The sequence below is a fragment of the Scyliorhinus torazame genome, chromosome 8 (genome assembly GCF_047496885.1).
Source record: "Scyliorhinus torazame isolate Kashiwa2021f chromosome 8, sScyTor2.1, whole genome shotgun sequence".
In the NCBI taxonomy this organism is placed as follows: Eukaryota; Metazoa; Chordata; class Chondrichthyes; order Carcharhiniformes; family Scyliorhinidae; genus Scyliorhinus; species Scyliorhinus torazame.
The window spans coordinates 114,079,156-114,106,535 of NC_092714.1; the positions used below are offsets into that span (position 1 = coordinate 114,079,156).

The 27,380-nt window shown below is 45.3% G+C and overlaps 1 protein-coding gene across 1 annotated transcript in view; it reads left to right on the forward strand.

Annotated features, from left to right (window-relative positions):
* drd3 (dopamine receptor D3) overlaps window positions 1-27,380 on the forward strand; it is a 165,522-nt gene that overhangs the window by 132,511 nt on the left and 5,631 nt on the right. The window lies entirely within an intron of this gene.

The window sequence follows — 27,380 nt, forward strand, 5'->3', positions numbered from 1 at the left end:
AGTGTATTTGATTGGATGGTTAGTTGTCAATCATCAATATGCAACATAGCTATGAATATGTTGCATCTTTGAATGTTTGTTGTGTATTGGAATGTGATTTACACTTTTAATCAGCTTCTGATTTCTCCTGTTTTTTGCTGACTGCTATACTTTTTCACATCTTGGACAATGGCAAATTCATTTTATCCATGTTAACTTATTATGACCTTCATTCAATTGTTTCATTCGCTTCGAGTTAGACCGTAGATGTTGCAAATGTTTCTTTCATTATTGCAAGCTGTACAATTTATAATCTGAAATTATGTTTGTAGTCTTATGATAGAGTTCATTTTAAAAAGTGAATTTTAACATGGGCTTTTATATTTACATTAAAATGGCTAAATCAATGACCCTGTTACCTATCAGAAATAGCTGGTTCCCTTCAGTCTTCCCTTTGATAAATCGAAAGATTAAGTGATAGATATCATAATAAAATAAAAGGAAGGAGAAATGCGATAGGATAGGTAAAAGCGCGAAGAGGAACTCATTCACATTGTCTTTGATGGTTTCCTTGTTTGAAAACAACCTTCAACACTAGAGCAGGCAAGCTTTGCATTTCAAGCATTACAGCAAAAATTCTTAAAGGAATATTATTATACAATAACAATTAATCAATTAATTGATTTTGATTCTACTGATTGAGTATTAATCTTTTAGCAATACATTAGTGATACCGTCAAATAATTGTTAGGTTAGTAACGGTTCAACAATAATATTTTAGTTCAATTTCATTGTATGGTGGTGCAGTGGGATTAGTGTGGATCATTCTGATTGGTGGGCCCCTGTATTTAGTGAATAGTTGGTTAACGCATTGATCACCAGAAATGTCATGTAGATGATGAATCCTGCTACACAAAAGAAAAAGATTGTCTGTACTATGGACATTCCCGTGGGTCTCAACCACTCGCAAAGTTTCTCCCAGATAGAAATATCTGAGGGTGTGTCAAGCTTTCTGACTTCTTTTTGAATGTGTGCTGCCAGATCTTTAACTTCTTTTGAATTATCTGGAATAAAAGTGCAACACTCCGCACCAATCAGAGAGCGGGTGCCACCTTTTTCGGCTAGCACATAATCAAGTGCTATTCGATTTTGTAGTGCCACGGTTCAGATTGCTCGCATTTCATCAGAGATTTTACTTAGGGCATTGGCAGGATAGTCAGCTACGTTTTGTATGATGATTGGTATTTAATTTAATTCGTTGGCTACCGTTGTTTCCGACTAAAAAAGAATAACTTTAGCATAGATTGTATCTCGTAATGCAACAGCACGCTTATTTTTTTGAGTGATTGGTTCTGATAGATAAAGGAGGTGAGGAAGATGATGGATAGCAGTTACTGCATATCCTAAATTGCAAGATCCTGACCAAAATTTTGGAAGCCAGGAGTATGCTTTGTCATTACAGATAAAATATGTTCCATTATAAGCTGAATATTAGTAAATACATTCCAAGTACCAATGGTCTGAGAATGTTTTATTATTTATGATATTGTGTATACCTTTTATTGTTGAGGATTGATCAGCTCTGTATGTTGAATTATTGGCACATTTATAGGCTGTGTTAACATCAAAATAATTAATACAAATACTATGGCCCATATTCATCCCTCTGGGGTTATTACTAGTGAGACATATTGATCCTTCTTGTTTAAGAGTAGTTGGGAGATTAATATGTGGACGATTTTTATTTGTGTTATATTTAGGTTGATACCATCCTGAAAAAGTGTTTAGTGGATAACCTGAACATTTCCATAAATTAGTAAATAGCTTTAAATAAATTTGGTGCCTTCTTTTCTTCCATGAAACTGCTCTAGGTTGGGATACTGCAGAGTGAGAGGCGCTCTGGTAGATGTACCATTCTGCTGTTTCTGAAGCATTAAAAGGGATAGTTAAGAAAGGAATGTCTTCTCTTGAGTGGGTGGGGGTTGCAATACGTACCCAACAATTGGAAATATTGAAATTTTCAGCATAAATCTTAGATGTGTAAAGGAATGTGTTTTCATTTAACTCTGGGACAATGTTTACAAGGCCAGTTCTATAACTGAAAATGAATATTACGGCAAACATTTTTACAGATCTTAATACTTATACGCGCGCTTCACCTGTGATGCGTGGATCCAACTTTTCTTTCCTTTCAGTTTTACAGCGGACTGCGTGGTGAGAAGGATTAAAAAAGGTCCTTCCCACTTTGATCCTAGAGGCTCCTTCTGTAGTTTTTTGATGTAAACTTCCTCGCCGGGCACGAGATCATGCCAACCTTCGAGGGGGTCTCCCCAAGCAGCCAACACCTGTTGAGAAGCAGAACTAACAGAATTTGTTAAATTTTGACAATAAGTCAGCAAAGTATCACTCATTAAATGATAGTCTGCTTTTCGCAAGTCAATAGTCCCTGGCAGAGCCATTGGTCTGCCTGTAATGACTTCAAATGGACTTAAGCCTGTTGTTCTGTTTGGTGTTGCTCTGATACTGCATAATACTATCGGCAAGGCTTGGACCCAATTCATGCCTTCTTGGTTGTATTTAGTCAATCTTACTTTCAAAGTTCGATTCATACGTTCCACTTGTCCTGATGATTGTGGATGACAAGGACAGTGTAAATTCCAGTCAATGTCTAATAATCTACACACTTCCTTACAAACAGCACCTGTAAAGTGGGTTCCATTATCTGAGTCAATGCTAGCTGCTACTCCCCGTCTGGAGACGCTGTATGGGCAGCTGTGACTCTCCTAGCTGGAGCAGCTTCTACCCATCTAGAGAATTTATCCACTATTATAAGGACGTCATTGTACCTTTGGCACTTAGGAAGGGTCTACTTGTATACCCTGGAACGGTCCTGCAAGCAGGAGCTTTTAATTGAGGTATTGATGTTATAAGTCCCAAATTATTCTTTTGACAGGTTACACAACGGTTTGATACCAATTGTGCATATTTTTTGAATCCCTTACCACACCAGCTCCTCTGGAATCGATACATCATTTGTTGGGGTGATAGATGTCCCCATGAGTGGATTTGTAGGGCTAGAAAGGGCATCAGTGCTTGTGGTCCTACTGGTTTATCATTCAGAACTTGTCTCCAAATATCATCATCGTACAACTGAATACCTGATTCTAACCATGTCCATTTTTCTTTCTGTGTACAATCATGTTACATTTCACGTAGATTCTGTAATAAGTTGGTCACTCCCAATTTATAAATGTGATTGAATTCCTCATACCATTGAGAGGCAGCTTCCCTTGCTGCTTGGTCCGCAAGAGCGTTTCTTCTTGCTTCCATGGTGTCTTCATGAGTATGGGCTTTGCACTTTAGAATTCACACTTCTTTTGGCAAGGCCATAGCTTCTAGGAGATCTCGTACTTCCTTTCCATTTCGGATAGGTGTACCTGCTGTTGTGAGAAATCCTCTTTTTCTCTACAGGTGGCCAAAATCATGTGCCACTCCAAAACCATATCTGGAGTCAGTATAGATGTTAGCAGTTTAATCTCTTGCCACATGACATGCTTCTGTTAGTGCTTTTAGTTCGGCCTGTTGAGCTGATGCACCTGGGGATAAACTTCCTTCAACTAATACTTCATATGGACTTGTGACCGCCCACCCAGCTTTTCTGACACCCTTGTCAATAAAAGAGGAACTGGGCAGCACGGTAGCACAGTGGTTAGCACAGTTGCTTCACAGCTCCTGGGTCCCCGGTTCAATTCCCGGCTTGGGTCACTGTCTGTGTGCAGCCTGCACGTTCTCCCCGTGTCTGCATGGGTTTCCTCCAGGTGCTCCGGTTTCCTCCCACAGTCCAAAGATGTGCGGGTTAGGTGGATTGACCATGCTAAATTGCCCTTAGTGTCAAAAAAATGTTAAGTGGGGGTTACTGGGTTACGGGGATAGGGTAGATCCGTAGGCTTCAGTAGAGTGCTCTTTGTAAGGGCTGGTGCAGACTCAATGGGCCGAATGGCCTCCTTCTGCACTGTAAATTCTATGACTCTATGATCTGTGAATATAATTAAATCTGGGTTCTGTAGTGGTTTTTCTTCTACTAAGCGTACCTCTTCCATTTCCTCTATTATTTTCACACAGTCATGTCCTTCTGCCTCTCCTCCTTTTTGTTCCTCAGGCAGCAGGAGCAAAGATGATGGGTTTACTGGACTGGCTCTGTGAAAATAAAGGTTGGGTGCTTCCAAAACTGCTGTCCATCCAGTCCATCTAGCTGATGAAACTTGTGAAACCCTGTTCATGGATATTAGAGAATAGACTGAATGTGGGCATTTAATGGTTAACTGTTGGTCTAAGACAAGGCCTGATGTTGCTATTACAGCTCGACACGTGGCTTCCATGGCTCTTAAACAGCTGCCAAATGCTAGTGCCACGTTGTCAAGTTTAATGGAGTAGTATCCAACATGTCTTTACTGATCACCATGTTCTTGGGCTAGTACTGCTGTCATGTAACCTTCTTTTTCATGAACAAACAAAGAACAAAGAAATGTACAGCACAGGAACAGGCCCTTCGGCCCTCCAAGCCCGCGCCGACCATGCTGCCCGACTAAACTGCAATCTTCTACACTTCCTGGGTCCGTATCCCTCTATTCCCATCCTATTCATGTATTTGTCAAGATGCCCCTTAAATGTCACTATCGTCCCTGCTTCCACCACCTCCTCCGGTAGCGAGTTCCAGGCACACACTACCCTCTGCGTAAAAAACTTGCCTCGTACATCTATTCTAAACCTTGCCCCTCTCACCTTAAACCTATGCCCCCTAGTAATTGACCCCTCTACCCTGGGGAAAAGCCTCTGACTATCCACTCTGTCTCTGCCCCTCATAATTTTGTATACCTCTATCAGGTCTCCCCTCAACCTCCTTCGTTCCAGTGAGAACAAACCGAGTTTATTCAACCGTTCCTCATAATTAATGCCCTCCATACCAGGCAACATTCTGGTAAATCTCTTCTGCACCCTCTCTAAAGCCTCCACATCCTTCTGGTAGTGTGGCGACCAGAATTGAACACTATACTCCAAGTGTGGCATAACTAAGGTTCTATACAGCTGCAACATGACTTGCCAATTCTTATACTCAATGCCCCGGCCAATGAAGGCAAGCATGCCGTATGCCTTCTTGACTACCTTCTCCACCTGTGTTGCCCCTTTCAATGACCTGTGGACCTGTACTCCTAGATCTCTTTGACTTTCAATACTCTTGAGGGTTCTACCATTCACCGTATATTCCCTACCTGCATTAGACCTTCCAAAATGCATTACCTCACATTTGTCCGGATTAAACTCCATCTGCCATCTCTCCGCCCAAGTCTCCAAACAATCCAAATCCTGCTGTATCCTCCGACAGTCCTCATCGCTATCCACAATTCCACCAACCTTTGTGTCGTCTGCAAACTTACTAATCAGACCAGTTACATTTTCCTCCAAATCATTTATATACACTACAAACAGCAAAGGTCCCAGCACTGATCCCTGTGGAACACCACTGGTCACAGCCCTCCAATTAGAAAAGCATCCTTCCATTGCTACTCTCTGCCTTCTATGGCCTAGCCAGTTCTGTATCCACCTTGCCAGCTCACCCCTGATCCCGTGTGACTTCACCTTTTGTACTAGTCTACCATGAGGGACCTTGTCAAAGGCCTTACTGAAGTCCATATAGACAACATCCACTGCCCTACCTGCATCAATCATCTTAGTGACCTCCTCGAAAAACTCTATCAAGTTAGTGAGACATGACCTTCCCTTCACAAAACCATGCTGCCTCTCACTAATACGTCCATTTGCTTCCAAATGGGAGTAGATCCTGTCTCGAAGAATTCTCTCCAGTAATTTCCCTACCACTGAAGTAAGGCTCACCGGCCTGTAGTTCCCGGGATTATCCTTGCTACCCTTCTTAAACAGAGGAACAACATTGGCTATTCTCCAGTCCTCCAGGACATCCCCTGAAGACAGCGAGGATCCAAAGATTTCTGTCAAGGCCTCAGCAATTTCCTCTCCAGCCTCCTTCAGTATTCTGGGGTAGATCCCATCAGGCCCTGGGGACTTATCTACCTTAATATTTTTTAAGACACCCAACACCTCTTCTTTTTGGATCTCAATGTGACCCAGGCTATCTACACACCCTTCTCCAGACTCAACATCTACCAATTTCTTCTCTTTGGTGAATACTGATGCAAAGTATTCATTTAGTACCTCGCCCATTTCCTCTGGCTCCACACATAGATTCCCTTGCCTATCCTTCAGTGGGCCAACCCTTTCCCTGGCTACCCTTTTGCTTTTTATGTACGTGTAAAAAGCTTTGGGATTTTCCTTAACCCTATTTGCCAATGACTTTTCGTGACCCCTTCTAGCCCTCCTGACTCCTTGCTATTTTCCTTATATTCCACGCAGGCTTCGTCTGTTCCCAGCCTTTTATCCCTGACAAATGCCTCCTTTTTCTTTTTGACGAGGCCTACAATATCTCTCGTCATCCAAGGTTCCCGAAAATTGCCGTATTTATCCTTCTTCCTCACAGGAACATGCCGGTCCTGAATTCCTTTCAACTGACACTTGAAAGCCTCCCACAGGTCAGATGTTGATTTGCCCTCAAACATCCGCCCCCAATCTATGTTCTTCAGTTCCCGCCTAATATTGTTATAATTAGCCTTCCCCCAATTTAGCACATTCATCCTAGGACCACTCTTATCCTTGTCCACCAGTACTTTAATACTTACTGAATTGTGGTCACTGTTACCGAAATGCTCCCCTACTGAAACATCTACCACCTGGCCGGGCTCATTCCCCAATACCAGGTCCAGTACCGCCCCTTCCCGAGTTGGACTGTCTACATATTGTCTTAAGAAGCCCTCCTGAATGCTCCTTACAAACTCCGCCCCGTCTAAGCCCCTGGCACTAAGTGATTCCCAGTCAATATTGGGGAGGTTGAAGTCTCCCATCACCACAACCCTGTTGTTTTTACTCTTTTCCAAAATCTGTCTACCTATCTGCTCCTCTATCTCCCGCTGGCTGTTGGGAGGCCTGTAGTAAACCCCCAACATTGTGACTGCACCCTTCTTATTCCTGATCTCTACCCATATAGCCTCACTGCCCTCTGAGGTGTCCTCTCGCAGTACAGCTGTGATATTCTCCCGAACCAGTAGCGCAACTCCGCCTCCCCTTTTACATCACCCTCTCTCCCGCCTGAAACATCTAAATCCTGGAACGTTTAGCTGCCAATCCTGCCCTTCCCTCAACCAGGTCTCTGTAATGGCAACAACATCATAGTTCCAAGTACTAATCCAAGCTCTAAGTTCATCTGCCTTACCCGTAATACTTCTTGCATTAAAACATACGCACCTCAGGCCACCAGACCCGCTGTGTTCAGCAACTTCTCCCTGTCTACTCTGCCTCAGAGCCACACTGTCCCTTTGTTTGGAATTCCTAGAGCTGGTGCTGAACATAGGGCCTTTCTCAGATTTAAGAATGATTCCTTTTGTTCTGTGTTCTGTGTTGAGGTTAACCGTGTCTTTTGATTTTTGGTTACTTTTTAAAAGATCATTCAATGGCTGAGCTATCTGAGTGAAAGAATCAATCCAATTTCTGTTAAAATTACACAGTCCCAAAAATGATCTCACTTCCTGGACAGTTGTAGGTTCTTTGGCGACTTTGATGGCAGCCGTTCTGTCCTGAGTAAGTTCCCTTTTGCCTTTGGATATTTTCTAACCTAAGTAGACAGCTTCATCCTGGGAAATTTGTGCTTTGGCAAACCTAGCTTTGTGTCCATTATCACTAAGTTGATCCAAAACCAAATGTAAGTCTTTTTCGTGATCATCCTTATTAATAGATGGTATCAGAATGTCATTTACTTACTGAATAATGGTGGAAGGCGGAACAGGCAGTTGCCTGAGGTGGTTCTGTAGAGCCATGTGGTAAACAGTAGGGCTTGTGGTACTACTTGACTGTCATGATATTCAGGTAAACATCATGGTGCAAACAGACATACATACTGATGGACAGATCAACGAACCAATCAACACACACACAACACCACAGCCAATCACAGGCAAGAGCATACACACTACAAAACAGGGAACACAACACTTCCCGTGGATTCCAGCAGGAGACAGCTCAGGGCACAGAGCTCACAGCAAGCCACTCAGACATCCACCATGTGCTGAGTGCCACTCCAAGATAGTGTTAGGAATAGGTCCACAGATTCAAGGGTTATGATCGAACCTCAGTAACCAGTTTACCACTGTAAATATATGTTAGTAATAAAACTGAGTTGTACCATTCGCAACCGTGTTGGTTCGTCTGTGTAGCAGAGCACCCAACACATCAGACTACTTGTGGTAGTCTAGTCCATGTGTATTGTTGTTGATTGATGGTGAAAGCAAACCATGGCTGTACATCCTTAGCTAGTGGTACTGACCAAAAACCATTTGCCATGTCAATGACTGAAAACCATTGAAGGTCTGGTGTTAAAGAGTTAAAGACTGTAGATGGGTCTGCCACAAAAGGAGCCTTCCTGACATTGAATTGGTTGGCCTTTCTATAGTCAATAGTCAGGTGCCATGTGCCTTTAGCCTTTTTGATAGGCCATCCTGGACTGTTTGACGAGCTGTGAATGCACACTAAGATTCCCCTTTCTTCAAGTTGTTTTACTATTGGCAGTATGCCCTGAATTGAAGTTTTGTTAATAGGGTACTGTTTGGTACAAGGCGGTGCAGATCCAATGAAGGTGACTGGTTCCATTTTTAATAGGCCACAATCATTTTTGTCTTTAGCCCAAATTAAGTGATTTTGTATCTCGCTCTTTTTGATGTGTCTAATGGACCAGGTGATTTTTCAGTTATTAAAATTAAATGAAGAATTTAGTTGAGATAGGATGTCCATACCTAGAAGTGCCTGTGTAACCGGACCTACCCAAATTGATGCCATCAGTTGATGTGGTCCAAATTCTAATAGCATTGGTTCAGTCTTTCGGAGGGTAAAAGAATCCCCCCCTGCTGCAAAAGCGTTAATCTTTCCTGCATTTAGAGGAAATAAATCAACATAGTCTTTTGTAACACATGTAAGTTCAGCTCCAGTATCAAAAAGAAAATCGATATTATATCCTCCCACTCTTAGTGAAATATATAATCCATCCTTTTTCTGTTCAAGCAACGCATGCAATGAAATATGAAAAGAATCACCAAGAGTGGGGTCCATTAGTTTTTTGAAGCTTCAAGTAGAGCCCGTCTTTGTTGTGGGGCTAAGCTGTTGAACATGTCAGTCATTTCATTATCGTCATTGCGTGCAACCCTATGTGGGAACGGCTGGAGGGTCTAGGTTCCCTGTACGTGTCTTGTTGGTACGCAACCCTGGGCATGTCCTGTCTGTGCAGATGTCGTGGCTGGCCACGGGGCGTAAACGTATTGTATGAGTCATAGGACATTTCACTAGGCGGATTGATATCAGAGCTATTATTTCTTTATTCGTCTTGTTGTTTGTAACGACTTGATTTCATCCAATGTCCTGTTTTACCATAATAAAGACATTGTGTAGGTTTTTTGTATTCTTTTAATGGGGCAAGGGAACATGTGGAACCCGATGCTTCTGGAGAGGTTGTATTTATGGCTAATACCCCTGCAGAAGTTACAGCAGCCGCCACTGGAGCGGCAGTTGGCACAGGCTGAATTTGGCTAGCTGGAGGGCTGTTGTTTGAGTATGCATGCCGCGATCTATCTGAATACATCGGTCAACTGTTTCTCAGTGTGTACCGGTTGAAACCCAATTAGGTAGGATCAGGTTTAAAGCGTTAGATATTTTGGGTTTTAAACCAGCAACAAAAGCAGTTTTAATCGGTCCTAAAGTACTTGCATCCCAAGTATCTGTTTCGTTTTGGAGTTTTATCCCTGAATGTTCTATCCAGACATGTCTAAATCTGTCCTCGAAATCTTGTATATCTTACTAGTTTTTTGAATACAGGATGTAATTTTTTTTTTAAAAATATATTTTATTGAAAATTTTTCCATCACAATTTTTTCCCCTTACACATCAAACATAACAAAAAAGAAAATTTAACAGTGAACAAATGGCTAATCAACATGGTAAACTAATCATTTAACATAAACTAAAACTTCCCCCCCCCCTCCCCCCCCCTCCCCCCTGGGTTGCTGCTGCTGGTCATCCGTCTTCCCTCTAACGTTCCCCTAGGTAGTCAAGGAATGGCTGCCACCGCCTGGTAAACCCTTGAGCCGATCCTTTCAGTGCAAATTTCATCTGCTCCAGTTTTATGAACCCCGCCATAACGTTTATCCAAGTCTCCAGTCCGGGGGGTTTCGCTTCGTTCCACATGAGTAAAATCCTACGCCGGGCTACTAGGGACGCAAAGGCCACAACGTCGGCCTCTTTCGCCTCCTGCACTCCCGGCTCATCTGCAACTCCAAATAAAGCTAGCCCCCAGCCTGGTTTGACCAGGACCTTCACCACCTTCGAAATCACTCCCGCCACCCCCTTCAAATACCCCTCCAGTGCCGGGCATGACCAAAACATATGTGCGTGGTTTGCCGGGCTTCCGCCGCACCTCCCACACTTGTCCTCCACTCCAAAGAACCTGCTCAATCTTTCTCCCGTTATGTGTGCTCTATGTAGCACCTTGAATTGAATCAGGCTAAGCCTGGCACACGAGGAAGAGGAATTTACCCTGCTTAGGGCATCAGCCCACATACCCTCCTCTATCTCCTTCCCTAGCTCTTCTTCCCACTTTCCTTTTAATTCGCCCACCAGCTCCTCCCCCTCTTCCCTCATCTCTCGGTATATCTCTGACACCTTGCCCTCCCCGACCCACACCCCCGAAAGCACTCTGTCCTGGATCCCCTGTGCCGGGAGCAGCGGAAATCCCCTCACCTGTTGTCTTGTGAACGCCCTCACCTGCATTTTGCTAAGGAAGTTTCCCCGGGGCAACTTATACTTTTCCTCCAATGCTCCCAAGCTCGCAAACGTCCCATCTATAAATAAATCTCCCACCCTCCTAATTCCCAACTGGTGCCAGCTCTGAAATCCTCCATCCATCCTTCCTGGGGCAAACTTGTGGTTGTTCCTGATTGGGGACCCCACCAGGGCTCCCCGCGCACCTCTCTGTTGCCTCCATTGTCCCCAAATATTCAATGTTGCCGCCACCACTGGGTTCGTGGTAAACTTTTTTGGTGAGAGCGGTAGCGGCGCCGTCACCAGCGCCTCTAGGCTCGTCCCTTTACAGGACTTTCTCTCCAGTCTTTTCCATGCTGCACCCTCTCCCTCCATCATCCATTTACGAATCATCGCCACATTGGCGGCCCAATAGTAGTCGCCCAAATTCGGTAGCGCCAATCCTCCTCTGTCTCTGCTACGTTGTAGGAACCCCCTCCTTACCCTCGGGACTTTCCCTGCCCACACGAAGCTCGTGATGCTCCTGTCTATTTTTTTAAAAAGGTCTTAGTGATTAGTATAGGGAGACATTGAAATACAAATAAGAACCTCGGGAGGACCATCATCTTAATTGCGTGAACTCTGCCCGCCAACGACAGAGGCTGCATGTCCCACCTCTTGAAGTCCTCCTCCATTTGTTCTACCAATCGTGTCAGATTAAGTCTGTGTAAGGTTCCCCAGCTCTTAGCGATCTGAATCCCCAGGTATCGGAAGTTTCTTTCCACTTTGCTTAGAGGCAGGCCTTCTATCTCTCTACTCTGGTCCCCAGGGTGTATCACGAATAGTTCACTCTTCCCCATGTTAAGCCTATATCCCGAGAAATCTCCGAACTCCCTCAATATCTGCATGACCTCTGTCATCCCCCCCACTGGGTCCGTCACATACAACAGTAGGTCATCTGCGTATAGCAACACTCGGTGTTCTTCTCCCCCTCTAATCACCCCCCTCCATTTCCTGGAGTCTCTCAATGCCATGGCCAGAGGTTCAATTGCCAACGCGAACAACAATGGAGATAGCGGGCATCCCTGTCTTATTCCCCTATATAGTCGGAAATACTCCGATCTTTGCCGACCCGTGACCACACTTGCCATTGGGGCCCCATAAAGGAGTTTGACCCAGCTAATAAACCCGTTCCCGAACCCAAACCTCCTTAGCACCTCCCATAAGTACTCCCACTCCACCCTATCAAATGCCTTCTCTGCATCCATTGCCGCCACTATCTCTGCCTCCCCCTCCACTGGGGGCATCATTATCACCCCTAATAGTCGTCGCACATTGACATTCAGTTGTCTCCCCTTTACGAACCCTGTCTGGTCTTCGTGCACCACCCCCGGGACACAGTCCTCTATCCTCGATGCCAGTACCTTTGCCAGCAATTTGGCGTCCACATTCAATAATGAAATAGGTATAGAGGACCCGCACTGCAACGGATCTTTATCCCGCTTCAGAATTAGCGATATCGTCGCCTCCGACATTGTCGGGGGTAAAGTCCCTCCTTCCCTGGCCTCATTAAACGTCCTCACTAACAGTGGGGCCAACAAGTCCACAAATTTTCTATAAAATTCCACCGGGAACCCGTCTGGTCCCGGAGCCTTCCCTGCTTGCATATTCCCCAGCCCCTTAGTAAACTCGTCCACCCCAATCGGTGCCCCCAGGCCTTCCACCTCCTGCTCCTCCACCCTCGGGAACCTCAATTGATCCAGGAACTGCCGCATCCCCTCCTCTCCCTCCGGGGGTTGGGACCTATACAGTCCTTCATAGAAGGTCTTGAACACCTCGTTTATCTTCCCTGCTCTCCGCACCGTAGCTCCCTTTTCGTCTCTAATTCCCCCTATCTCCCTCGCCGCTGTCCTCTTTCGCAGCTGATGGGCCAGAAGGCGACTAGCCTTTTCCCCATATTCATACCTCCTCCCCTGTGCCTTCCTCCACAGCACCTCCGCCCTTCTGGTGGTCAAAAGGTCGAACTCCATCTGGAGTCGTCTTCTCTCCCTGTACAGTCCCTCCTCCGGGGTCTCCGCAAACTCCCTGTCCACCCTTAAAATCTCCCCCAGTAATCTTTCCCTTTCCTTGGCCTCTGTTTTCCCTTTGTGGGCCCTAATGGAGATCAGCTCTCCTCTGACCACCGCTTTTAGTGCTTCCCATACCACTCCTACTCGGACCTCCCCGTCGTCATTGGCCTCCAGGTACCTCTCAATACATCCCCGCACTCTTCCACACACTCCTTCATCCGCCATCAATCCCACATCTAATCGCCAGAGTGCTCGCTGCTCCCTTTCCTCTCCTAGTTCCAGGTCCACCCAGTGTGGGGCATGGTCCGAAACCGCTATGGCTGAATACTCAGCTTCTTCCACCCTTGAGATCAACGGCCTTCCCAGAACAAAAAAATCTATCCGGGAGTACACTTTATGGACATGGGAAAAGAAGGAGAACTCCCTGGCCCTCGGTCTAAGAAATCGCCATGGATCCACTCCCCCCATTTGGTCCATAAACCCCTTGAGCACCTTGGCCGCTGCCGGCCTTCTTCCGATCTTCGATCTGGATCTATCTAACCCTGGGTCCAGCACGGTGTTGAAGTCCCCTCCCAATATCAAGTTTCCTACCTCCAGGTCCGGTATACGACCCAACATCCGTCTCATAAATCCCGCATCGTCCCAATTCGGGGCATATACATTAACCAGCACGACCTCCATTCCCTCCAGCCTGCCACTCACCATTACATATCTACCTCCGCTATCTGCTACAATGCTCCTTGCTTCAAATGCTACCCGTTTCCCCACCAATATGGCCACCCCTCTATTCTTTGCATCTAGTCCTGAGTGGAACACCTGTCTCACCCATCCTTTCCTTAACCTAACTTGGTCCGCCACCTTCAGGTGAGTCTCCTGGAGCATAGCCACGTCTGCCCTTAGTCCTTTCAAGTGCGCGAGCACTCGGGCCCTTTTAATCGGTCCATTCAGGCCTCTCACGTTCCACGTGATCAGCCTCACTAGGGGGCTACCTGCCCCCTTCCCGTGTCGACTAGCCATCACCTTCTCTAGGCCAGTCCCGTATCCCGCCTCCGTGCTCCCACTCGCTCCCCAGGCGTCGCATTCCATCCCCGTCCATCCACTCTTTAGCCATTTCCTCTTTGATTTCCGCAGCAGCAACCCAGTTATCCCCCCCCCACTCCCCCCCCCCCCCCCCGCTAGATCCCCCTCTAGCGTGATTGCTCCCCCCATATTACTTCCGCAAGTCAGCTGACTTCAACTGACCCCGGCTACTCCTGCTCCCTCCTTGACCCCCCCGTGTGGGGAACTCCCATCTGCCTTGCGCCTGTCTTCCCGCCATTATCTTTCTGGCGCGGGAAAATCCCTTTATCTGACCCGCCTCTTGTGGCGCAGCTCCCTTTCCCCTCCCACTCCCATTCCTCATTCTCCGCCTATGTCCCTTCTTTCCCCCCTCACCGGCGCCCACATTTCTTAGTGTCTCCCCCCTTCCCAATTTACTTCTCTATTTACATCGACAATAACATTCCCTACAGTATCAGTCCCTCAGTTCCGATCCAATTTCTCCTCTTTAATAAAGCTCCATGCCGTTTCAAAATAGTGATGTCTCTCCTGGTACGTGACCCATAGTCGTGCCGGCTGCAGCATCCCGAACTTCACCTTCTTTTTGTGTAACACCTCCTTGGCTCGGTTAAAACTCGCCCTCCTTCTCGCCACCTCCGCACTCCAATCCTGGTACACCCGTACCACTGCATTCTCCCATCTGCTACTCCGTACTTTTTTAGCCCATCTCAAGACCTCTTCTCTATCTTTAAGGCGGTGAAATCGCACGATTGTCGCCCTAGGTGGTTCTCCCGCTTTTGGTCTTCTCGCCGGGATCCGATGTGCCCCCTCCACCTCTAAGGGGCCCGCAGGGGCCTCAGCTCCCATCAACGAGCTTAGCATCGTGCTTACATAAGCCCCGCAATCCGCTCCTTCCACTCCCTCAGGGAGACCCAGTATCCGAAGGTTCTTCCTTCGCGCTCTGTTTTCTAGGGCCTCAATCCTTTCAATGCACTTTTTGTGGAGCGCCTCATGCGTCTGTGTTTTGACTGCCAGGCCCAGGATCCCGTCCTCATTATCCGTCACCTTCTGCTCCACCACGCGGAGCTCTGTCTCCTGGGTCCTTTGTGCCTCCTTGAGCCCCTCAATTGCCTGTAGCATCGGGGTCAGCACCTCCCTCTTTAGTAGCTCCACACACCGTCTCAAGAATTCGTCTTGCTTGGGCCCCCATGTCGCCTGGGTTTTCTCCGCCGCCATCTTGTGTCTTCTCCCTTTCTATCCCTATCGTCGAGGATTCCTCGCGCTGCAGCCGCCGCCGCCGATATTTTCCTCTTTCGTTGGGGGGGGGGGACTCCCTATTCACTCACCCCACACCGGGTTTCGTCGCGCGAAAATTTCCCGTTGGGGCTCTTAAAAGAGCCCGAAGCGTTTCATCGCCGCAACCGGAAGTCGTCCAGGATGTAATTTTTGACCAATCGGTCCTAGGTGGGCGGAATCTTAATAGCCAATTCTTAATCACAACCCAACCAGCTTCCAAGGGCAATATCTACTTCCTCTGCGAGAATTCGACCATCACAGGTGCCTATCATAATGGACAAAATTTGCACACCATATAATGGATGAAGATGGTAAATGATGTGTAATCGATGGAGTTGTTCCCACGTGGTCATGCCTCACCTTTTGGGGTGTGTGAGATCTTTAGACCTACCTGTCTATTTTATCAGGGTCAGCAACCTCATGTATCCATTGTCGGCCATATTCAGATCTTGTGGTTGTTATCTCATTCTCTCTTGTCTCCTTACTTCCAATTTTAACCCTTTTGCTTCGTAGTGGGGCTAATCAAATTACCTTTGTAGTTAGTTTCTTAGGTTCACTAATTTCGTCACTGTCTTCGCCTGAGTTATTTGGTTTTTGAAGTTTAACTTTTGGTTTGTTTTTAACATTTGATCTTGGTTGTGGGATTGGAGCTGACGCTGTATCGATCAGAGTATTTTGACTGGTTTCGGAACTGGTATTAGGATTTAAACAAGTGTCGTTTGTTTTCTGATCCGAATTACTAGCTGCGAGATTGTGAGTTAAGACTTTGCAATGTGCTTTCAAGTTGTTCATTTCACTCTCCAAAATACATCTTTCCTCAAGTAACTGACAATTTTGACTTTTAATGTCATTAGTTTCTGATATCAACTGTTGAAATTTGGACTCTGATTCATTATTTTTACGCTGTAATTCGCCAATTTGGAATGATTGTTGTTGAACTTTAAAGGTTTCATTTTCCAATAATGTTTTGATCTGTTCACATTTTTCAAGTTTAGATTTTGCATTTCGTAATTCTTCAACAACTGCCGCTAGTTGGTCTTTAGTGGACTTAAGGTCATGATCGTGTTTTCATGATCGTCTCTTGCTGTCTACGGAGCTGCGCCAATACTGCAAAAGACCATTTCATGTGTTTCCTTCTGGTCAAAGGTGTGGATTTTCCCCAAGCCCTTTTGATGTCATCAATGGACCACTGTCCTTTGGGGATATCATATTTTGATTCAATTTTCGTAGATACTTTACACAATCCAAAATGTATATAAATTAAAGATCTACGATCTCCCAATATATCGTTGATAGAAACTTCCGGTACAGCCTGACCTCCCTTTGAAGTTGTGGGAAGTAGTTCTCTACCTTTTGAAGGAACTGGATCTACTTTTGGATTTTTGTCTGCCATAAATCCAGCCTTAAAACCCAATCTTTTGGTCGCAAACAAGTTTGTGTAATTTGAAGATTACACGACCACAACTATTCAGTCGCATTTTATTTAGTTGTACGGCCTGCATCTGATTGAATAACTCTTTCTTAAAAGGTCCTTTCTAAAGGGGTCGAAGCACTAGCCGGTGCGGCTTTAAGACTTTTAATGGGTGAAAAAAAGATTTTCTTACCTCAGTCTAGCCGTTTTTCGGATAGATGTCTTTGGCTCTTCCGTCCTTCTGGGCTTCTGCTAATGGTATGATCTTCGGTCTTCCGATGTCCGCTGAATCCTTCCAATCGTCTCCGACTCGTTCCGATCTTTTCCGACTCTCCCCGATCGTCGACTCAGCGCTCCTCTCCTTTTGCCGTACTATGCCAATTGTTGAAATCTACCATGCGGTTTAAGTGTAGTCTCGTATACTTATAGTCTCTATAATTTTAATCAGTAGCAAAATAAAATCTTTTATTGTGTCTATTGATTATGATTGAGAGTTTGAGATCTTCTTGTGGTTACAGATCAAATGTTCTCAGTAAAGCCCTGCCAGCAGAAGACTTTAAGAGAAATAATTAACTAGTGGTTTATAAACAAATTGAATTTTCAAAATACAGTAACGGTTTCTTGCTCAAAACAAAACAGCTAGCGCAGACTTTATGAGTTAGAGTGGAAATATGAAAATAAGAATATGGATAGCAAGTAGTTAGGTAAAAGGTATAGAGTGATCCTGGATGGAAAATGGCTGCCCGGACCTTGGTCTGACTCTATCTGTCCCTACCCTTGTAATGTGCTGATTGGCTTGGATGAGTCTCAAATGTATTTGATTGGATGGTTAGTTGTCAATCATCAATATGCAACATAGCTATGAATATGTTGCATCTTTGAATGTTTGTTGTGTATTGGAATGTGATTTACACTTTTAATCAGCTTCTGATTTCTCCTGTTTTTTGCTGACTGCTATACTTTTTCACATCTTGGACAATGGCAAATTCATTTTATCCATGTTAACTTATTGTGACCTTCATTCAATTGTTTCATTCGCTTCGAATTAGACCGTAGATGTTGCAAATGTTTCTTTCATTATTGCAAGATGTACAATTTATAATCTGAAATTATGTTTGCAGGCTTATGATGATGGAGTTCATTTTAAAAAGTGAATGTTAACATGGGCTTTTGTATTTACATTAAAATGGCTAAATCAATGACCCTTTTCCCTATCAGAAATAGCTGGTTCCCTTCAGACCCTTGAGAGCTAATGGGCATAAAAGTGGAAATTATAGCCTGTTACCCTGCCATTGATTTAGGAGTGCATTCTGCAGATTGCCTTCTGTGTTCATGTGAAGATGAAGGAAGGTGTAAGAACAATAATCAGCAGTGGAAATTGAGTTCAAAATAAATGGTAATACATCAAGAGTACATTGATGTTATGGTTCTGACTTCAGATACATAGAAATATTACAATGGTTATTTAAACCGGTAAATTTCAAAAGGCAGATCAAAAATGAGCATGATGAATGAATGGTGATCATGCATAAACAACACGTAAATAGATCAAACAGCTTCAAAATTATTTATTTGGGTAATCTAATAACACTGGAAGGCTAAGACAGAAATTGAATAAAGGATATTAACTGCAAAAGAGATATTTAATAATAGTTTCCTTCTAACCATAAAATTAAGCTGGTGATAATAATTGAATAATGATTTCCTTATGACTGCCCAACACATTTTACAAGTCTATAAATTGGACTTTGAAGTGCCATGAAAACAGAAGATATTTGTGTGTGGGTGCTATAGGCGCAAACTAAAAATTAATTGGACCAGAAAGTGGCTGAATACTTGAATTAGCACAAGAATGAAGTGATGAGTCTGATTAAGATCAGGGAATTGACAGTGTGGACATATTATTCACGGCATAAAATAAATCTTCTGAGATTGCTGCTGTCTAAAGAAGTTGATGCAGAAACATTGACATAATGACTCACTACACTTCAAAAATGACTCTTATATCCATCCCATACAGCAATGACCAATTAATCAGTTTTTGTTGTGGGTTAAGGTAGGAATGTTTCCCAGGACACCGGGAGAACCCCCAGATCGTCTTTAACTGATTGCATGGGATCATAATGTCCACCAAACACATCAGAAGATGTAGGTGGACCTTTATTGAAAAAAATTGCTTTGAAGAATGTTGCCTCCAACAATGCAGTGGGAGTATGGTCCTCTTTTCTGTGCTCAAGTCCCAAACTAGAATTTAGACAGGTAAATGACGTAAATGATTGAATTGAGCAGTCAGTTGTAAGTTTGCAATAGAAGGGGCGGCATGTGGTGCAGTGGTTAGCACTGGGACTGCAGCGCTGAGGACCCGGGTTTGAATCCCTGCTCTGGGTCACTGTCCATGTGGAGTTTTCACATTCTCCCCATGTCTGCATGGGTTTCACCCCCACAATCCAAAGATGTGCTGGTTAGGTGGATTGGCCACGTTACGTTGCCCCTTAATTGGAAAAGAAAAATAATTGGCTACTCTTAATTTCTGAAAAAAAAGTTTGGAATAGAAAATTTTGCACAACACAAAATACCAATTGCCAAAATGTAAGAACAATCAGGGAGGGAGACAGGCAGGGAGAAAGAGCAGGAGAGAACCAGTATAAATTTGGAGGTAACAAAATGCATCTGACAAATGCATGAAGGTCAACTAGGTTCACTGAGGAAAGCTATAATCCAATTAGATTTTCAGCAGACATTTGAGATGATCCCATGTGGGGTTTCCAACAAAGATTAAGATTTACAGAATTCATGGCAAATAGAAGCCTTTACAAGATATTCTATTGAACGGAAATCCCCAGGAAATTGCCTCTTGTAACCTTAGCTCCATAATAATGGTTAATCCAAAGAATGAGGAGCATTGTAAATCAGGGGTTTGTAAAGTTCATGTGAAAAACGACAACTAAAGATTTAAATTGTTTTGTAAAGGCTATATAGAATGTTGAACGCACCCTTACAATGTAACTTCTGGATCACAGGTTTCCCACAAATTTATATTTTTCTTTGCACTATATCCAAAGTTACAAAAAGCTAAATTGGTCCAAATTCTCAGAGGGGAATTGACACCTCTGTAAATAGTTTTGTTAGACATGTTGCTATGCTTCAGCGCTGAAAAGGATACAAAATCACCACTGGAAGCAATAATGTCATTGTATTTGACTCTGCAATCTTTCCATACTTTGCTTTTAGATCACAGTTCATTCTCAAACAGGCTTGTTCCTAAAGGCTCAGCAACGTGTTAATATTACCCACCTTAATCACAGTATGACACTTTTATTTTTACTGCACAATGTTCAGAGAGGAAGTGTTGTCAAGTCAGGGCTATTGTTACATTTGTACTGAATCCACATGCATCAGTGGGAATGAAGATTTTGAAACACTCAGTAGGTCAGGCAGAATATGCAGAGAGAACAGGCAAGTTAATGTTCCAGGTGTAAAATATTGAAGCAGCAGTTTCACCCAGAACAATAACGCATCATATTGTATTAGCGATTTGGACATGACGTGGGGGGGCATGATTGGGAAATTTGCAGATGATACAAAGATTGGCCGAGTGGTGGCCAATGGATACGATTCTCTGAAAAAATCTCTAAGTTCATTTGTGGTGGGTTTTTCAGGGAGTTTCCCGCCGGCTTTGTCATCGAGTTCCCCACTGCTATTCAAAAACACTTAGTCACGTTTAGACACTTAGTGCCCTGGAGAGTTCCCCCCCCCCCCCCCTACCCCATGGGCAATGTCACCCCCCATACACATGGGCACTATCCCACAAACCCCTCTCCCCCCCCACCCCCCAAGTGTGGACACCCCGCTATGGGGTCCCTGGGGGATCCCCTCTTCAGGCTCATCCAAGGCCCCTTACAGCACTCCCTCCCTCCCAGGACCACCTGTCCCTCAGCCTCCCAGAGATCCCTACTTACCTGCCCTGCACACCCCCACCCTTCAAACACCCCCTCCAGTCGCCTTTCATGGGCATGGCCCCCCTCAGCCCTAACCCTTGGCAGTGCCACCCTGACACTCGGGCACCCTTGCACTGCCTCCCTGGCACCCGGGCAGTCATTCTTCCAGGTTGGCCATGCCATATGGGCACCTTGGCAGTGCCAGGGTGGCAGTGCCAAGATGTCAGCTCAGCAGTGCCAAGGTACCCACGTTCCAGGGGCCACCCTGCATTGACTCTGACCACCCAGGGTTTCCGATGGCCGGGGAGACCCCCTGAGTGCTGTTCTGACTGGTCCATGTTTGTGTGGACCAGTGCTGAATGGCGTCAGGCTGCAGCCTCCCTGGGGAGTTTGGAGAATCGAGGGAGGCCGGTGGATACCGGGCGAGTTCGCCGAAGCCGGTTTAAAACCAGTTTCGGCATGCGCCATTTAGTCTCGCCCCTTGTGGGCGGGATTCAGACTATGACACCTTGTGGGACTTGAGTTAATCCCACAAGGCATGAAGACTGCCGTGAAGCCTGCGAGAGGGCTCTCCCGGCATTCATGGCCGCACTGTGCTCAAGGGAGTGCGTGGCCGGTGGATCGCAAACAGTGTAGAGGATAGCTAATCTCCAAAATTATATATATAGGTTGGTGGATTGGACGATAAAGTGTCAGATTGGATTTAACACTGAGAAATATGAAGTTATGCATTTAGAGAGGTCAAACAGCTTTAGGGAGTATACAATAAATAGGAATATACTAAGAGGGATAAATGAAGTGAGAGATCTTGACGTACAAATACACAGGTCCCTAAAGCCAGCAGTTTAAGTAGAAAAGGTTGTAAAGAAAGCAGAAGGAATGCTCTCCTTCACTGTCAGAGGTCTAGAATAAAAAAGGAAGGATAGAATACTGAAATTGTATAAAACACTGGTGAGGCCACAACTGGAGTACTGCGTGCAGAGTATTGTGTCACCGCATAACAGGTAAAATATAATTGCTCTGGAGAGAGTGCAGAGAAGGTTTAAAAGAATGTTGCCAGGGCTGAAAAAGTGTAGCTACGAGGAGAGATTGGATACAAAGAACAAAGAACAAAGAAATGTACAGCACAGGAACAGGCCCTTCGGCCCTCCAAGCCCGTGCCGACCATGCTGCCCAACTAATCTACAATCTTCTACACTTGCTGGGTCCGTATCCCTCTATTCCCATCCTATTCATGAATTTGTCAAGATGCCCCTTAAATGTGACTATCGTCCCTGCTTCCACCACCTCCTCCGGTAGCGAGTTCCAGGCACCCACTACCCTCTGCGTAAAAAACTTGCCTCGTACATCTACTCTAAACCTTGCCCCTCTCACCTTAAACTTATGCCCCCTAGTAATTGACCCCTCTACCCTGGGGAAAAGCCTCTGACTATCCACTCTGTCTATGCCCCTCATAATTTTGTAGACCTCTATCAGGTCGCCCCTCAACCTCCTTCATTCCAGTGAGAACAAACTGAGTTTATTCAACCGCTCCTCATAGCTAATGCCCTCCATACCAGGCAACATTCTGGTAAATCTCTTCTGCACCCTCTCTAAAGCCTCCACATCCTTCTGGTAGTGTGGCGACCAGAATTGAACACAATACTCCAAGTGTGGCCTAACTAAGGTTCTATACAGCTGCAACATGACTTGCCAATTCTTATACTCAATGCCCCGGCCAATGAAGGCAAGCATGCCGTATGCCTTCTTGACTACCTTCTCCACCTGTGTTGCCCCTTTCAGTGACCTGTGGACCTGTATTCCTAGATCTCTCTGACTTTTAATACTCTTGAGGGTTCTACCATTCACTGTATATTCCCTACCTGCATTAGACCTTCCAAAATGCATGACCTCACATTTGTCCGAATTAACCTCCATCTGCCATCTCTCCGCCCAAGTCTCCAAACAATCTAAATCCTGCTGTATCCTCTGACAGTCCTCATCGCTATCCGCAATTCCACTAACCTTTGTGTTGTCTGCAAACTTACTAATCAGACCAGTTACATTTTCCTCCAAATCATTTATATATACTACAAACAGCAAAGGTCCCAGCACTGATCCCTGCGGAACACCACTGGTCACAGCCCTCCAATTAGAAAAGCATCCTTCCATTGCTACTCTCTGCCTTCTATGACCTAGCCAGTTCAGTAAACACCTTGCCAGCTCACCCCTGAACCCGTGTGACTTCACCTTTTGTACTAGTCTACAATGAGGGACCTTGTCAAAGGCCTTACTGAAGTCCATGTGGACAACATCCACTGCCCTACCTGCATCAATCATCTTTGTGACCTCCTCGAAAAACTCTATCAAGTTAGTGAGACACGACCTCCCCTTCACAAAACCATGCTGCCTCTCACTAATACGTCCATTTGCTTCCAAATGGGAGTAGATCCTGTCTCGAAGAATTCTCTCCAGTAATTTCCCTACCACTGAAGTAAGGCTCACCGGCCTGTAGTTCCCTGGATTATCCTTGCTACCCTTCTTAAACAGAGGAACAACATTGGCTATTCTCCAGTCCTCCGGGACATCACCTGAAGACAGTGAGGATCCAAAGAGTTCTGTCAAGGCCTCAGCAATTTCCTCTCCAGCCTCCTTCAGTATTCTAGGGTAGATCCCATCAGGCCCTGGGGACTTATCTACCTTAATATTTTTTAAGACGCCCAACGCCTCGTCTTTTTGGATCTCAATGTGACCCAGGCTATCTACACACCCTTCTCCAGACTCAACATCTACCAATTCCTTCTCTTTGGTGAATACTGATGCAAAGTATTAATTTAGTACCTCGCCCATTTCCTCTGGCTCCACACATAGATTCCCTTGCCTATCCTTCAGTGGGCCAACCCTTTCCCTGGCTACCCTCTTGCTTTTTATGTACATGTAAAAAGCCTTGGGATTTTCCTTAACCCTATTTGCCAATGACTTTTCGTGACCCCTTCTAGCCCTCCTGACTCCTTGCTTAAGTTCTTTCCTACTTTCCTTATATTCCACACAGGCTTCGTCTGTTCCCAGCCTTTTAGCCCTGACAAATGCCTCCTTTTTCTTTTTGACGAGGCCTACAATATCTCTCGTTATCCAAGGTTCCCAAAAATTGCCGTATTTATCCTTCTTCCTCACAGGAACATGCCGGTCCTGAATTCCTTTCAACTGACACTTGAAAGCCTCCCACATGTCAGATGTTGATTTGCATTCAAACATCCGCCCCCAATCTAGGTTCTTCAGTTCCCGCCTAATATTGTTATAATTAGCCTTCCCCCAATTTAGCACATTCACCCTAGGACCACTCTTATCCTTGTCCACCAGCACTTTAAAACTTACTGAATTGTGCTCACTGTTCCTGAAATGCTCCCCTACTGAAACTTCTACCACCTGGCCGGGCTCATTCCCCAATACCAGGTCCAGTACCGCCCCTTCCCTAGTTGGACTGTCTACATATTGTTTTAAGAAGCCCTCTTGGATGCTCCTTACAAACTCTGCCCCATCTAAGCCCCTGGCACAAAGTGAGTCCCAGTCAATATTGGGGAAGTTGAAGTCTCCCATCACCACAACCCTGTTGTTTTTACTCTTTTCCAAAATCTGTCTACCTATCTGCTACTCTATCTCCCGCTGGCTGTTGGGAGGCCTGTAGTAAACCCCCAACCTTGTGACTGCACCCTTCTTATTCCTGATCTCTACCCATATAGCCTCACTGCCCTCTGAGGTGTCCTCCCATAGTACAGCTGTGATATCCTCCCTAACCAGTAGCGCAACTCCGCCACCCCTTTTACATCCCCCTCTATCCCGCCTGAAACATCTAAATCCTGGAACGTTTAGCTGCCAATCCTGCCCTTCCCTCAACCAGGTCTCTGTAATGGCAACAACATCATAGTTCCAAGTACTAATCCAAGCTCTAAGTTCATCTGCCTTACCCGTAATACTCCTTGCATTAAAACATATGCACTTCAGGCCAACAGACCCGCTGTGTTCAGCAACTTCTCCCTGTCTGCTGTGCCTCAGAGCCACATTGTCCCTATTCCCTAGTTCTCCCTCAATGCTCTCACCTTCTGACCTATTGCTCCCGTGCCCACCCCCCGCCATACTAAATTAAACCCTCCCGTGTGACACTAGCAAACCTCGCGGCCAGGATATTTATGCCTCTCCAGTTTAGATGCAACCCGTCCTTATATAGGTCACACCTGCCCCGGAAGAGCTCCCAGTGGTCCAGATAACGGAAACCCTCCCTCCTACACCAGCTGTTTAGCCACGTGTTTAGCTGCTCTATCTTCCTATTTCTAGCCTCACTGGCACGTGGCACAAGGAGTAATCCCGAGATTACAACCCTAGAGGTCCTGTCTTTTAACTTTCTGCCTAGCTCCCTGAACTCCTGCTGCAGGACCTCATGCCCCTTCCTGCCTGTGTCATTAGTACCAATATGTACAACGACCTCTGCCTGTTTGCCCTCCCCCTTCAGGATGCCCTCTACCCGTTCGGAGACATCCTGGACCCTGGCACCAGGGAGGCAACATACCATCCTGGAGTCTCTTTCACGTCCACAGGAGCACCTATCTGTGCCCCTGACTACAGAGTCCCCTATTACTATTGCTCTTCTGCGCTTTGACCCTCCCTTCTGAACATCAGAGCCAGCCGTGGTGCCACTGCTCTGGCTGCTGCTGTTTTCCCCTGATCGGCTATCCCCCCCGACAGTATCCAAAGGGGTATACCTGTTCGAGAGGGGGACAACCACAGGGGATTCCTGCACTGACTGCCTGCCCTTTCTGGTGGTCACCCATTTCTCTGCCTGCACCTTGGGTGTGACCACATTTATATAACTGCTATCTATGACGCTTTCCGCCACCTGCATGCTCCTAAGTGCATCCAATTGCCGCTCCAACCGACCATGCGGTCTGTGAGGAGCTCCAGTTGGGTGCACTTTCTGCAGATGAAGCCACCCGGGTCGCTGGAAGCCTCCCGGACCTGCCACATCTCACAGTCAGAGCACTGCACCCCTCTAACTGACTTTGCATCAATTAATTAGTAAATTAAAGTTAAAAGTTAAAATTTAAAAAAGAAAGTTACTGTTAACTATCTGTTTCCTCGCACTAGATTTCTACTATAAATGTGAAAGCTAAATATAGTACTCTCTGATCTCTGGCTTAGATACCCCTCTAAATTATAATTAAGTAATTATGTTTAATTAGTTACCAATGCTTAATTTTTAAATTTAGTGTAGATTTCCAACCAGCCACTCAGGTCACAGCTTTTCTGTGATGTCACTTCAGTTTCTCCCCCCCGCCAACACACACAATTTGAAAAGGTAATAAAAGTAAAAATGAGTAAAAATCACTTACTTACCTTCTGAGGGTCTTAGATGTTCTCAGGTTCTCTCCCTGACAGAGACTGCTCCTCCTCCTCCGAACGGTTCCCGAAACTAGGCAGTGATCTTTTTAAATCTCCACTCCGACTCGCAGCTCCCGTGCTTTTTAAATCTCTGTTCCGACTCGCAGCTCCTGCGCTTTTTAAATCTCTGCTCCGACTCGTAGCTCCCGCGCTTTTTAAATCTCCGCTCAGACTCGCAGCTCCCACGCTTTTTAAATCTCTGCTCCGACTCGCAGCTCCTGCGCTTTTTAAATCTCCGCTCCGACTCGCAGCTCCTGCGCTTTTTAAATCTCCGCTCCGACTCGCAGCTCCTGCGCTTTTTAAATCTCCACTCCGACTCGCAGCTCCTGCGCTTTTTAAATCTCCGCTCCGACTCGCAGCTCCTGCGCTTTTTGAATCTCTGCTCCGACTCGCAGCTCCCGCGCTTTTTAAATCTCTGCTCCGACTCGCAGCTCCTGCGCTTTTTAAATCTCCGCTCCGACTCGCAGCTCCCGCGCTTTTTAAATCTCTGTGATGGGTTGGGGTTATTTTCCTTGGAACAAAGTAGGCTGAGGGGTGTTCTAATTGAGGTGTACAGAATTATGAGGGGAAGAGATGAAGTGGACAGAATAAAATTGTTTCCCCTGGTGGAGAACTTTAAACCAGTGGACATAAATTCAAGATAAATGGCAAAAGGTGTAGAGCGGACAAGAGGAAGAACCTTTTGATGCAGAGAGTAGTGAGAGTCTGGAATTCGCTGCCTGAGTTGGTGGTGGAGGCAAAGACCCAAAACTCTTTTAAAAAGTACCTGGATCTGCACCTTGTAAGCTACAGGGCTATGGACCGGGTGAAGGAAGTTGGGATTAGAAAGGGCACCTGGCACCTGAACTCACCCGGTACTCTCGCGCTGGCATGGACAAAATAGGCCAAATAGCCTCCTTCTGTGCTGTAATATTTCTATAGTTTCTATTTGCTTTCTAAGGTCAATGTAAATAATCTCATGACACTATTTTGATGTAGATCAGTCATGTTATCCCTGGTGTCCCAGTGAATACGTATCCCTCAAGCAACTTCTCAAAAATAGAATATCTGCTCATTAGTACATTGCTGATCATAGGAGCTTGCAAACTGACTGCCGTGTTTCCTATATTACAACAGTAGGAAGTAATGAATTAGCTGCCAAGTATTTTAATACATGCAAGTCTTTTTGTCAAATATTTCACCTGAACAATCAATTGCTCATTTCAGAATGACAGAATCTTTACAGTGCGGTGGTGGCCATTCAGCCCATCAAGTCTGCACTGACTCTCTGAAAGAACATTCTACTTAATCCCACTCTCTTGCCTTATGCAGTCTTTCTTCTCAGATAACAAT